Source organism: Anolis sagrei, chromosome 1 (assembly GCF_037176765.1).
Source record: "Anolis sagrei isolate rAnoSag1 chromosome 1, rAnoSag1.mat, whole genome shotgun sequence".
Lineage (NCBI taxonomy): Eukaryota > Metazoa > Chordata > Lepidosauria > Squamata > Dactyloidae > Anolis > Anolis sagrei.
Window position 1 is genome coordinate 5667514 of NC_090021.1, and position 12947 is coordinate 5680460.

At 45.2% G+C, this 12947-nt stretch overlaps 1 protein-coding gene across 1 annotated transcript in view; it reads left to right on the plus strand.

The window, feature by feature from the left end:
- The first annotated feature begins 8690 nt into the window (after positions 1-8690).
- The window catches only part of PTK2B (protein tyrosine kinase 2 beta), a 117113-nt gene continuing 112856 nt past the window's right edge, over positions 8691-12947 (plus strand). Inside the window, exon 1 of the mRNA XM_067462568.1 lies at positions 8691-8942. The gene's annotated coding sequence lies outside the window, so the exon portion shown is untranslated. The remainder of the gene's footprint in view (positions 8943-12947) is intronic.

Sequence of the window (12947 nt, forward strand, 5' to 3'; positions counted from 1 at the left end):
ATTTTTGTGAATATTTGTGTGTATGTGCATGTATATATGTTTGTGTGCATGTGTATATGTATTTGTGTGTATATATGTATATATGTGTGATTATCTGTATGTGTGTATATCTGTATATTTGTGTGTGTGTGCATATATATGTGTGTGTATGAATGTGTGCATGTGTATATGTATTTGTGTGTATACATATATATATGTGTGTATGTATACGTATGTGTGTATATGTGTATATTTGTGTGTGTTTGTGCATATATATATATACGTGTGTGTATGAATGTGTGCATGTGTATATGTATATGAGTGTATTTGTATATGTATATATGGTGTATTTTTTGGATTTTTAAGTCTGTTCCGCAGGAGTTGTGTGTGTGTGTGTGTGTGTGTGTGTTTTTTTAGGAGTGATGGACACTCGTTGGACTGTTAGGTGTATTGTGTCCAAATTTCGTGTTAATTTGTCCAGTGGTTTTTGAGTTATGTTAATCCCACAAATGAACATTACATTTTTATTTATATAGATAGTTTTTAAATTATTGCTATTATTATTATTATTATTATTATTATTATTATCATTTTATCTCTTGACCAAGACTCAAAGCGACTCACAATATTGATAATGTATTGTTGAAGGCTTTCATGGCCGGAATCACCAGGTTGTTGTAGGTTTTTTCGGGCTATATGGCCATGGTCTAGAGGCATTCTCTCCTGACGTTTTGCCTGCATCTATGGCAAGCATCCTCAGAGGTAGTGAGGTCTCTGTATGGACATCCTGCTCAATCCTGGACGTGTGCATTGATCATACTGTAACCGTTACTGGCTTGGACGATTAATAGTTTCTTCATAAATACACATATACACACAAAATATTCATACATATGTGCATACATATACACCCAGATACATACACATAGAAAGCTAGTGTTTCTCTCCTGACGTTTTGCCTGCATCTATGGCAAGCATCCTCAGAGGTAGTGAGGTCTCTGAGGATGCTTGCCATAGATGCAGGCAAAACGTCAGGAGAGAATGCCTCTAGACCATGGCCATATAGCCCAAAAAAACCTACAACAACCCAATATTAATAATAATGTTATTAGAAAAGCATGAGGTTTGCTAAGACTTGGAATCTGATAACATATCTCTGGAACAGGCTGATACGTTTAGGTTTTGTTTGTGGGTGCATCTACACTGCAGAATTAATACATTTTGCCACCACTTTCACTGCCATGGCTCTATGCTTTGGAATCCTGGAATTTATAGTTTTGAGAGGCACCAACACTCTTTGGAAGAGCAGGCTAACGACTTTGCAAAAGTATAACTCCTGGGATTCCATAACATTGAACTTAGGACAGTGTTTCTCAACCTGGGGGTCGGGACCCCTGGAGAGATTGCGAAGAGGTGTCAGAGGGGTCACCAAAGACCACCAGAAAACACAGTATTTTCTGTTGGTCATTGGGGTTCTGTGTGGGAAGTTTGGGCTAATTCAGTCGTTGGTAGGTTTCAGAATGCTCTATGATTGTAGGTGGACTATAATGCCCAGCAACTACAACTCCCAAATGTCAAGCTCTATTTCCCCCAAACTCCATCTGTGTTCATATTTGGGCATATGGAGTATTCGTGCCAAGTTTGGTCCAGATCCATCATTGTTTGAGTCCACAGTGCTCTCTTGATGTAGGTGAACTACAACTCCCAAAACTCAAGGTCAATGCCCACCAAACCCTTCCAGTATTTTCTGTTGGCCATGGGAGTTCTGTGTGCCAAGTTTGGTTCAGTTCCATCATTGGTGGAGTTCAGAATGCTCTTTGATTGTAGGTGAACTATAAATCCCAGCAACTACAACTCCCACAGGACAAAATCAGTACCCTCCCCCAATCCCACCAGTATTCAAATGTGGGTGTATTGGGTATTTGTGCCAAATTTGGTCCAGTGTATGAAAATACATTATGTACATCAGGTATTTACATTACTATTCATAACAGCAGCAAAATGACAGTTATGAAGTAGCAATGGAACAAATTTTATGGTTGAGTGTCACCACAACATGAGAAACTGTATTAAGGGGTCGTGGCATTAGGAAGGTTGAGAACCACTGACCTAGGATGTTAAAGTGGTGTCAAACTGCATTCATTCTAGTTATACACAATGCAGCTGCAACTCCATCCATGTTCAACATCTACACAAATGACCAGCCACTGCCAGAAGGGACAGAGAGTTTCATCTATGCTGATGATCGTGCCATTACTGCTCAAGCAGGGAGCTTTGAGACGGTAGAACAGAAGCTCTCCGAAGCTCTAGGTGCTCTTACTGCCTATTACAGGGAAAACCAGCTGATCCCTAATCCATCTAAAACACAGACATGTGCCTTTCATCTCAAGAACAGACAAGCATCCCGAGCTCTGAGGATCACCTGGGAAGGAATCCCACTGGAGCATTGCAGCGCACCCAAATACCTGGGAGTCACTCTGGACCGTTCTCTGACCTACAAGAAGCACTGCCTGAACATCAAGCAAAAAGTGGGTGCTAGAAACAATAGCATACGAAAGCTGACTGGCACAACCTGGGGATCACAACCAGATACAGTGAAGACATCTGCCCTTGCGCTATGCTACTCTGCTGCTGAGTATGCATGCCCAGTGTGGAACACATCTCACCACGCTAAAACAGTAGATGTGGCTCTTAATGAGACATGCTGCATTATCATGGGATGTCTGCACCCTACACCACTGGAGAAATGACACTGTCTAGCAGGTATTGCACCACCTGACATCTGCTGGGAAGTAGCAGCCAATAGTGAAAGGACCAAGGCAGAGACATCTCCAGCTCATCCCCTGTTTGGGTATCAGCCAGCACGCCAACGACTTAAATCTAGACATAGTTTTCTAAGATCTACAGAGACACTCGCTGGAACACCTCAGGAAGCGAGAGTCCAAAAGTGGCAGGCTCAAACCCAGCACCTCAATCCGTGGGTGATACCAAATGAGAGACTCCCTCCTGGGCACACAGAAGACTGGGCGACTTGGAAGGCATTAAACAGACTGTGCTCCGGCACCACGAGATGCAGAGCCAACCTCAAGAAATGGGGCTACAAAGTAGAATCCTCGACATGCGAGTGTGGAGAAGAGCCAACCACTGACCACCTGCTGCAATGCAACCTGAGCCCTGTCACATGCACAAGGGAGCACCTTCTTCCAGCAACACCGGAAGCACTCCAAGTGGCCAGATACTGGTCAAAGGACATTTAGCCAGCTACCAAACTCACAAGTTGTGTATTTTCCTGTTTGTTTGCTTTGTTCTGCTAGAAATGTAATATAATGGACACGACAAATAAATAAGCTGCAACCTTCTCTCCTTTGGCGCCTTTTCCTCATATGACCACACGGTGGCGCTCCAAACACAAATAAAGCTCTCCTTGGGTTCAATGGCTTTCCAAGTCTTCCATCTTTTGTGTTTTGCATATTTCTTTACCTGTGTGTTCCTCTTAACGAGCATTTCTCCACTTCTGGTCCTGGACTAAGGGACGGAGCCCTCCTCCTTTTCAAAAGTAAGTCCTGTTCCTTTCAAATATTGCAGAAACACACTCCTTCTTCCCCTTCTTCTCCAATATTGTTGGGCACCCTTTCTTTTCTTCACTTCCTAGTTTATAATTTTCTAGAAGAGGCATTTGTATAGCTTCACAGTCTTATTGGTCAAAGGAAAAAATGCTGAGAAGAGGTTGTTTTGCTTTCCAGAAGTTTATCTTTACAGGACTGAAATGTTGTGCATGTGTTTGTTTTGGGATTTGTAGTTTCTCCCTCTTATTGTTGCTGTGTGCCTTCAAGGAGTTTCTCATTTAGGGCGATATGGTTTCATTGTACCCCTAGGTGTATCTACACTGCAGAATTGATGCAGTTTTGCACCACTTTTATTGCAATGGCTCAATGCTATGGAATCCCGAGAGTTGTAGTTTTACAAGGCCTTTAGCCTTGCCTGCTAAAAAGTGCAGGCGATTCACCAAACTACAACACCCATGATTCAATAGTATTGAGCCATGGAAGTTCAAATGATGTCAAACTGCATTAATTCAACAGTGTAGATGCATACTATGTATTCTCCTGAGGCTGAGTGTGACTTCTCAAATGGCTGAGCACAGCTTGCAACTTGGCTCGCTTTCTTGAGTTATCTAAAAGCTATATAGTGCTGTTTGAAGGAGCTGGGGGTGGTGATGGCCGACAGGGAGCTCTGGCGTGGGCTGGTCCATGAGGTCACAAAGAGTCAGAGACAACTGAACGAATGAACAACAACAAATTATATGTTGCAATCTACCTTGAACCTTAGGGACAAGTTAAATGATGATGATGATGATGATGATGATGATGATGATAAGGTCATTGAAATTCAATTGATAATAATATTAAACCATTTAACATGTGAATAGATCAAAATCTGCTTCAAAACTCATGCAAACCAATGAAATGTCGATTTGAGGATCTGTGCATTTCAGTGTCTGCTCTGTTTTCCCTTCAATCAACTTTTGAGTTGAAAGGGACCCTAAAGGTCATCTAGTCTGACCCCTGGATAATGCAAGAATCTAGAGTAGTGTTTCTCAACTTGGGGGTCAGGACACCTAAGGGGGTCGTAAGGGGGTGTAAGAGGGGTCACCAAAGACCATCAGAAAAAGTATTTTCTATTGGTCATGGAGATTCTGTGTGTCAAGTTTGGTTCAATGCCATTGTTGGTGGAGTTCAGAATACTCTTTGATTGTATGTGAACTATACATCCCAGCAACTACAACTCCCAAATGTCAAGCTCTATTTCCCCTAAACTCCACCAGTGTTCGTTCACATTTGGACACATGGAGTATTTGTGCCAAGTTTGGTCCAGATTTACCATTGTTTGAGTCCACAGTGCTCTCTGGATGTAGGTGAACTATGGTATTCATGCCAAGTTTGGTCCAGCTCAAGCATGGTTTGAGTCCAGAGTGCTCTCTGGATGTAGGTGAACTACAACTCCAAAACTCAAGGTCAATGCCCACCAAACCTTTCCAGTATTTGCTGTTGGTGATGGGAGTTCTGTGTGCCAAGTTTGGTTCAATTCCATCCTTGGTGGAGTTCAGAATGCTCTTTGATTGTAGGTGAACTATAAATCCCAGCAACTACAACTCCCAAATGTCAAGCTCTATTTCCCTTAAACTCCACCAGTGTTCACATTTGGACATATTGGGTATTTAATGTATTCTTGAAGGCTTTCATGGCTGGAATCACTGGGTTGTTGTAGGTTTTTTCAGGCTATATGGCCATGTTCTAGAGGCATTCTCTCCTGACGTTTCGCCTGATTGTGAGGATACCTCTGAGGATGCTTGCCATAGATGCAGGCGAAACGTCAGGAGAAAATGCCTCTAGAACATGGCCATATAGCCCGAAAAAACCTACAACAACCCATATTGAGTATTCGTGCCAAGTTTGGTCCATATCCCTCATTGTTTGAGTCCACAGTGCTCTCTGGATGTAAGTGAACTAGAACTCCAAAACTCAAGGCCAATGCCCACCAAACCTTTCCAGTATTTGCTGTTGATGATGGGAGTTCTGTGTGTCAAGTTTGATTCAATTCCATCTTGGTGGAGTTCAGAATGCTCTTTGATTTTAGGTGACTTCTGTGGGAGCACAACTGGCCTTTGAGTTCAGGCCCTGGCTTATATAGGGTAAACAGGAACCAGAACAATGGGCCACTAATTGCTGGCCTGCACTGCTGGCTAAAAGAATGTAGCCTCGCCCAGCTTCTCAAACAAAGCAACACTCAAGCAGCTAATTTTAAACACTTACTCAGATTTCTAGTGCCCTCTAACAAAGCAACACTCAAAGCAACTAATTTTAACGATAAATCCCAGCAACTACAACTCCCAAATGACTAAATCAGTCCCCCTTCTCGACCCCTCTAGTATTCAAATTTGGGTGTATGGGGTATTTGTGCCAAATTTGGTCCAGTGAATGAAAATACATCCTGCATATCAGATATTTACATTATGATTCATAACAGGAGCAAAATTACAGTATATTATAATATTATGGTTGGGGGCCAGCACAACATGAGGAGCTATATTGAGGGGTCGTGGCATTGAGAAGGTTGAGAACCACTAATCTAGAGGGTCAGACTAGATGACCCTTAGGCTTCCTTTACATTCTGCATCTACTTTCTGTTTCAAGATCTCCATCAACGGAAACTCCATTGCCTTCCAACGAAATATATTCTACTGTCAGTTCCTTTTTTGTATTTCTGGCAGAAAAAAACATAAGTATTTCAAACTACGCAACGATGCAGTTCCTCCTCCAAACCCCATTTGTTGGTAGGACTGGCCAGCGAATGCATCATCTGAAGGAAAGAAGAGCAAGCTTCTCCAACTCCTTGCCTCCCTTTGAAACCTGCCAGTCATTTTTTCCCACTGTGGCTTCTATATCTGGCAGCCCATCATGAGACAGTGGAGATACATTTTGATTTTCCACCCACTTTGGTGCGCTCCTCCACCGATTTTGCAAGAACAAAAAAAATTAAATTCCTTCTACTTTTCTAGCAGGCTTTGTTTTTCTCTCTTGTTACACCATAGAGTTGGAAGGGGACCCCCAAGGGTCATCTAGACTGACCCACAGCTAATGCAGGAATCCTCTGAGAGGTCATCAGGATTTCTGTGCTTCCAGTGGTCTCCTTCTTTGTCTCCTTCTCTGTAGGTTTTTAAACACAGGCTAGCTGGCCATCTGTCAAGAGTGCTTTGGTTGTGTCTTTGTGCAAGTAATGTTGGTGTCCAATTCTGGGCACCACAATTGAAGAGAGATATTGACAAGCTCGAATGTGTCCAGAGGAGGGCGACTAAAATGATCAAGGGTCTGGAGAACAAGCCCTATGAGGAGCGGCTTAAAGAGCTGGGCATGTTTAGCCTGAAGAAGAGAAGGATGAGAGGAGACATGATAGCCATGGATAAATATGTGAGAGGAAGACACAGGGAGGAGGAGGGAGCAAGCTTGTTTTCTGCTGCCCTGGAGACTAGGACGCAATGGAACAATGGCTTCAAACTACAAGAAAGAAAGGAGATTCCACCTGAACGCTAGGGAGAATTTCCTGACTGTGAGAGCTGTTCAGCAGTGGAACTCTCTGCCCCGGAGTGTGGTAGAGGCTCCTTCTTTGGAAGCTTTTAAACTGGAGGCTGGATGGCCATCTGTCGGGGGTGCTTTGAATGCAATTTCCTTGCTTCTTGTCAGAGGGTTGGACTAGATGGCCCATGGGGTCTCTTCCAGCTCTATGATTCTATGGACTGGATGGGCTTTGGGGTCCCCTTCATTCTAGTGGAATGTGAACCACCTGGGAATCTTGTGGAATCCCCTTCTCTGAAAGTTTCAAAGCAAAGGCTAGATGGCCATCTACTAGGAGTGCTTCGATTGTGTTTCCTGAATGTCACAAATAGGGTTGGACTGGATGGCCTTTGGGGGTCCCTTCCAACTTTACCAGAAAACAGATTGCCTGGGAGTCTATTGGAATCCGTGGTTACAAACCAAAGGCTGGATGGGCATCTGTTAGGAGTGCTTTGGTTGTGTCACAAATAGAATTGGACTGGATGGCCTTTGGGGGTCCATTCCAACTCTACCCAAAAATGGATCACCTGGGAGTCTACTGGAATCTGTGGTTACAAACCAAAGTTTGGATGGGCATCTGTTAGGAGTGCTTTGGTTGTGTTTCCTGAATGTCACAAATAGAATTAGACTGGATGGCCTTTTGGGAAAGGCCGGAAAACTCTACCGGAAAATGGATAATCTGGGAGGCTATTGGAATCCATAGTTACAAACCGAAGGCTGGATGGGCATCTGTTAGGAGTGCTTTGTCTGTGTTTTTCGGAATGTCACAAATAGGACTGGACTGGATGAACTTTGGGGGGCTCTTCCAACTCTAGGATTCCAACATTTGGTTGAGAAACCTTGCATTGATCATAACATAACAGTATGTGGCTTGGGTGACAAATAGCTTCTGAATAAATACATAAGCACAAGTATACATGAATGCATATATAGATCCACACACATAGAAAGCTAGTGCCTCAGGGAGCTGTCTAGCCTAGATCACCATCTCACTTGCAAACGAGTTTTCTAAATGCAATAATGGTTCAGTTCTGATATTATTAGGAGTGCTTTGATGATACCTGTCTGCATGGCACAACCTGGGTTGGGCTGGATGGCCTTTGGAGTTCCCTGAGGCTGTTAGGAATGGTGGGAGTTGGAGTCCAAAGCACCAGGTGGGCCCAAGTTTGTCCATGCCTGGTGTAAACACACCCCAGGTTTTGTCTTGAGTTCCTTCTGGTTCTACACATTAGAACTCTTCTGGGTTGCTGTAAGTTTTCCGGGCTGTATGTCCATGTTCTAGAAGCATTCTCTCCTGACCTTTTGCCTGCATCTATGGCAGGCATCCTCAGAGGTTGTGAGGTCTGTTGGAAACTCTTCTCTCTGTTCGCCGAGGATCTCTGTGTGGCTCCAAAGCCTGCATTCTTTTATACGCATGCAAGGTATGTCTTTTATTTGCAGAGAGCTGTGTTGCAAGCCTAGGAAGGCAGCCTTTTCCTCTTTGGTGCATGTCTGTGTGTGCTTAGTACATGTGTGTGTGTGTGTGCGTGCGCGCACATTTTTTCACAGCAGCAGTTGCTACGGAAGTCCCTTTGCTTGCCGAACATTGGCGGCTGAGTTTCACCCTCTCTCTCTCTCTCTCTCTCTCTCTCTTTCTCTCTCGCTCCTCCTCCGCTTGAGGAAGTGGGCAGCCAGAAGCAGGCAAGTGAAATACATTCTTCAAAATATAGATATATTCTTGTGAATGTGGGCTGGCACCAAGCGCATGCAAGCACCGGATTGGGGCATTTTTAAGTTTTGCTCCTCGGAGGAAAGAAAGAGACCTCGAAGCACTCCTTCGGCGCAAGAGAAACCGGCCCAAGACCTGCCCAGGTGAGTCCTTTGTGACCTTTGGAGAAATGTGCAAAGAAAGAAAGAAGAACACCCCATTTGCGGCTTCTTTCTTGTTAAGGCTTGTCTTCGATTTAGTGCCGGGAGCAATATTCCGGTTTTTTCATGCACTGTGGTCGGTGACATTTATGTATTGCCACAGGCGGGGCGCAACCCGGAAGTTGGAGAGCTTGGCATCAGGCAGCCGGGGCCTTCAAGGCCTGAGACTGGCTGGACATCTTTTGGAGTGACCCTTTGGCCCCTCGGTGTCCAGCCAAAGGTGCCACTTGGTGCATGGTGTGCTCTTTGGGGGCCAAAGGTGGGCAGAAAGGTAGGAGGCGAAGCGGGCGTTTTCCAAATCTCCCTCTTTCTGCGTCATTTCAAGAAGGACCGGGTTCAGATCTAAACCAATGTAGGAAAAGGTGCCACTTGGCATACAGTTCTCTTTGGGTACAACCTGGAAATTGGAGAGCTTGGCATTGGCCAGCCAGGGTTCTTCAAGATCAGAGATTGGCTGGGCATCTTTCGGAGTGACCCTTTAGCCCCTCGGTGTCCAGCCAAACGTGCCACTTGGTGCATGGTGTGCTCCTTGGGGGCCGCAGGTGAGCAGAAAGGTAGGAGGTGAAGCAGTCCTTTTCCAAATCTCCCTCTTTCTGTGTCATTTCAAGAAGGACCGGGTTCAGATCTAAGCCAATGTAGGAAAAGGTGCCACTTGGCATATGGTGCTCTTTGGGTACAACCTGGAAGTCGGAGAGCTTGGCATTGGCCAGCCAGGGGTCTTCAAGGCTGGAGACCGGCTGGTCATCTTTTGGAGTGATCCTTTGGCCCCTCGGTGTCCAGCCAAAGGTGCCACTTGGTGCATGGTGTGCTCTTTGGGGGCCAAAGGTGGGCAGAAAGGTAGGAGGCGAAGCGGGCCTTTTCCAAATCTCCCTCTTTCTGCGTCATTTCAAGAAGGACCGGGTTCAGATCTAAGCCAATGTAGGAAAAGGTGCTACTTGACATACGGTGCTCTTTGGGTTGCAAGTCGTCTCTGGTTGCTTCTGAATCAAGAGAATCAGCCGTCTACGAAGACGTTGCCCAGGGGACGCCCGGATGTCTTGCAATCCTGCGAGGAGGCTTCTCTCATGTCCCCCTCTTTGGGTTCAACCTGGCACAACCAGGAAGTTGGAGAGCTTGGCATTGGCCAGCCAGGGTTCTTCAAGATCAGAGACTGGCTGGGCATCTTTCGGAGTGACCCTTTGGCCCCTCGATGTCCAGTCAAAGGTGCCACTTGGTGCATAGTGTGCTTTTTGAGGGCCAAAGGTGGACGGAAAGGTAGGAGGCAAAGTGGTCCTTTTCCAAATCTCCTTCTTTCTGCGTCATTTGAAGAAGGACCAAGTTGAGATCTAAACCAATATAGTAAAGGTGCCACTTGGCATACGATGCTTTTTGGGTGCAACCTGGAAGTCGGAGAGCTTGGCATTAGCCAGCCAGGGGTCGTCAAGACCAGAGACTGGCTGGACGTCTTTCGGAGTGACCCTTTGGCCCCTCGGTGTCCAGCCAAAGGTGTCACTTGGTGCATGTTGTGCTCTTTGGGGGCCAAAGGTGGGCGGAAAGGTAGGAGGCAAAGTGGTCGTTTACCAAATCTCCCTCTTTCTGCGTCATTTGAAGAAGGACTGGATTCAGATCTAAACCAATGTAGGAAAAAGTGCCATTTGTGATACGATGTACTTTGGGCACAACCTGGCACAACCTGGAAGTTGGAGAGCTTGGCATTGGCCAGCCAGTGGTCTTCAAGACCAGAGACTGGCTGAGCATCTTTCAGAGTGACCCTTTTACCACTCGGTGTCCAGCCAAAGGTGGGCAGAAGGCTGGGAGGCAAAGCGGTCCTTTTCCAAATCTCCCTCTTTGTGCGTCATTTGAAGAAAGGCCAGGTTCAGATCAAAACCAATATATAAAAGGTGCCACTTGGCATACGGTGCTCTTTGGGTGCAACCTGGCACAACCTGGAAGTTGGAGAGCTTGGCATTGGCCAGCCAGGGCCTTCAAGGCCTGAGACTGACTGGGCATCTTTCAGAGTGACCATTTGGCCCCTCGGTGTCCAGCCAAAGGTGCCACTTGGTGCATGGTGTGCTGTTTGGGGGCCAAAGGTGGGCGGAAATGTAGGAGGCTAAGCGGTTCTTTTCCAAATCTCCCTCTTATCTGCGACATTTGAAGAAGGGCCGGGTTCAGATCTAAGCCAAGGTGCCAAGCGGTTCTTTCCCAAATCTCCCCTTTCAGTGTCTCTCGAGTCTTGAGATTGGAGTAGAACCAGGTTCGGATCTTCCAGAAGTGCCTAAATATTAGCCCTGGGGCAGAATTGGGAAATGCTTTGCTTTCATTTTGAAATGTCTTGAGCTCTGGCCAGGTCCGTCCTGTGAAAAAGTCATGACTCAAATCTATTTTTCCCCCAGATATCTCTTTGTGTCCTTACTTTCTGTGCCTCTCAGGTCTTTTAGAACCAAGCTTTGAGATTGAGGAAGAACCAGGTTCGAGTCTTCCAGATACGCCACATCTCCAAATAGAGCTTTGTTTACTCCTTCTTTCTGAGACTTTTGGGTCTTTTAGAACCAAGCTTTGGGTCTTAAGACTGAATTAAACTTGGATTTGAATCTTCCAATGGTGTCTAAACCAGGCATGGGCAAACTTTGGCCCTCCAGGTGTTTTGGACTCCAACTCCCACAATTCCTAACAGCCTATCGGACAGAAAGGTAGGAAGCAAGGCACAGAGGCAGTCCTTTTCCAAATATACAAATCTGTTTTTCTCCCCTCTCGGTGTCTCTCAGGTTTTTAAAAACTTTCGTTCTTAAGACTGAATTAAACCAATGTGGGGAAAGATGATACCTGGTACATGGTGCTCTTTAGGGCCATAGGTGGGCAACTAGGAAATCAGAAAGCTCAGTTTTGGCACATTTTGGACTGGAGAGCAGCTGGACATCTTTCAGATCAATCTGGGAATTTGTCTAGAATGATTATACGGCTGTTAATACTGTTTTTGCTGTTTTTATTGTTTTAATTAATGTTTATTATAGTTTTTATCTATTGTTTAATTGTTGTTATATTGCTTGGTTATGTGGCATCAAATTGTTGCTAAATGTAAGCCATCCTGAGCCCCCCTTCGGGAGTTGAGAAGGTACGGGGTAGAAATACTGAAATAATAGTAATAATAGTAATAACAGTATTAATAGTAATAATAATAATAATAATGATGATGATGATGATGATGATGATGATGATGATAATTTTACCCTTGACAAGTCCGTGTTTTGGTGCCACTTTTTTCATAGTGCTCTTTGGGGCCAAAGGTGGGCAGAAACATAGGAGCCTCAGGTCTTTTAGTGATTGAGATTGAAGAGGAACCAGGTTTGGATCTTGCAGACGAATCTAAACCAATGTGGGGAAAGGTGCCACTTGGTGCATGATGCAGTCCTTTCCCAAATATAGCTTTGTTTTTCCCCTCTTGGTGTCTCTCTTACTTACTTAGGGGATCCCTTGTTGTCCAAGTAGGATTGTCTTCCAAGATCAGTGTACTGGTGGCGGGTCCGTAGGTGACTGTGGAGCCCGATTCTTGATCTGCATGTTCTCCCACAGTGAGGACATTGGTTTCCAGGTGGAAGGCAGTCTCAGTTGGGGTTGGCTTGATGTGTCTTCCTCTTGGCATGTTTCTCTCTTTCGCCCTCCATTCGTGCCTCTTCAAATTCTACAGCACTGTTAGTCACAGCTGACCCCCAGCTGGAGCGCTCAAGGGCCGGGCTTCCCAGTTCTCAGTGTCTATGGCAGAGTTTTTAAGGTTGGCTTTGAGCCCATCTTTCAATCTCTTTTCCTGCCCACCAACATTCTGTTTTTTGTTCTTGAGTTTGGAGCAGAGCAACTGCTTTGGCATACGGTGGTCGGGCATCCCCCTTCGATGGACTGTCACCTTGTAGTGGTGTCTCTCAGGTCTTTTGAAACTAAGTGTTGGTTCTTACGATTGAATTAAACCTGGGTTCG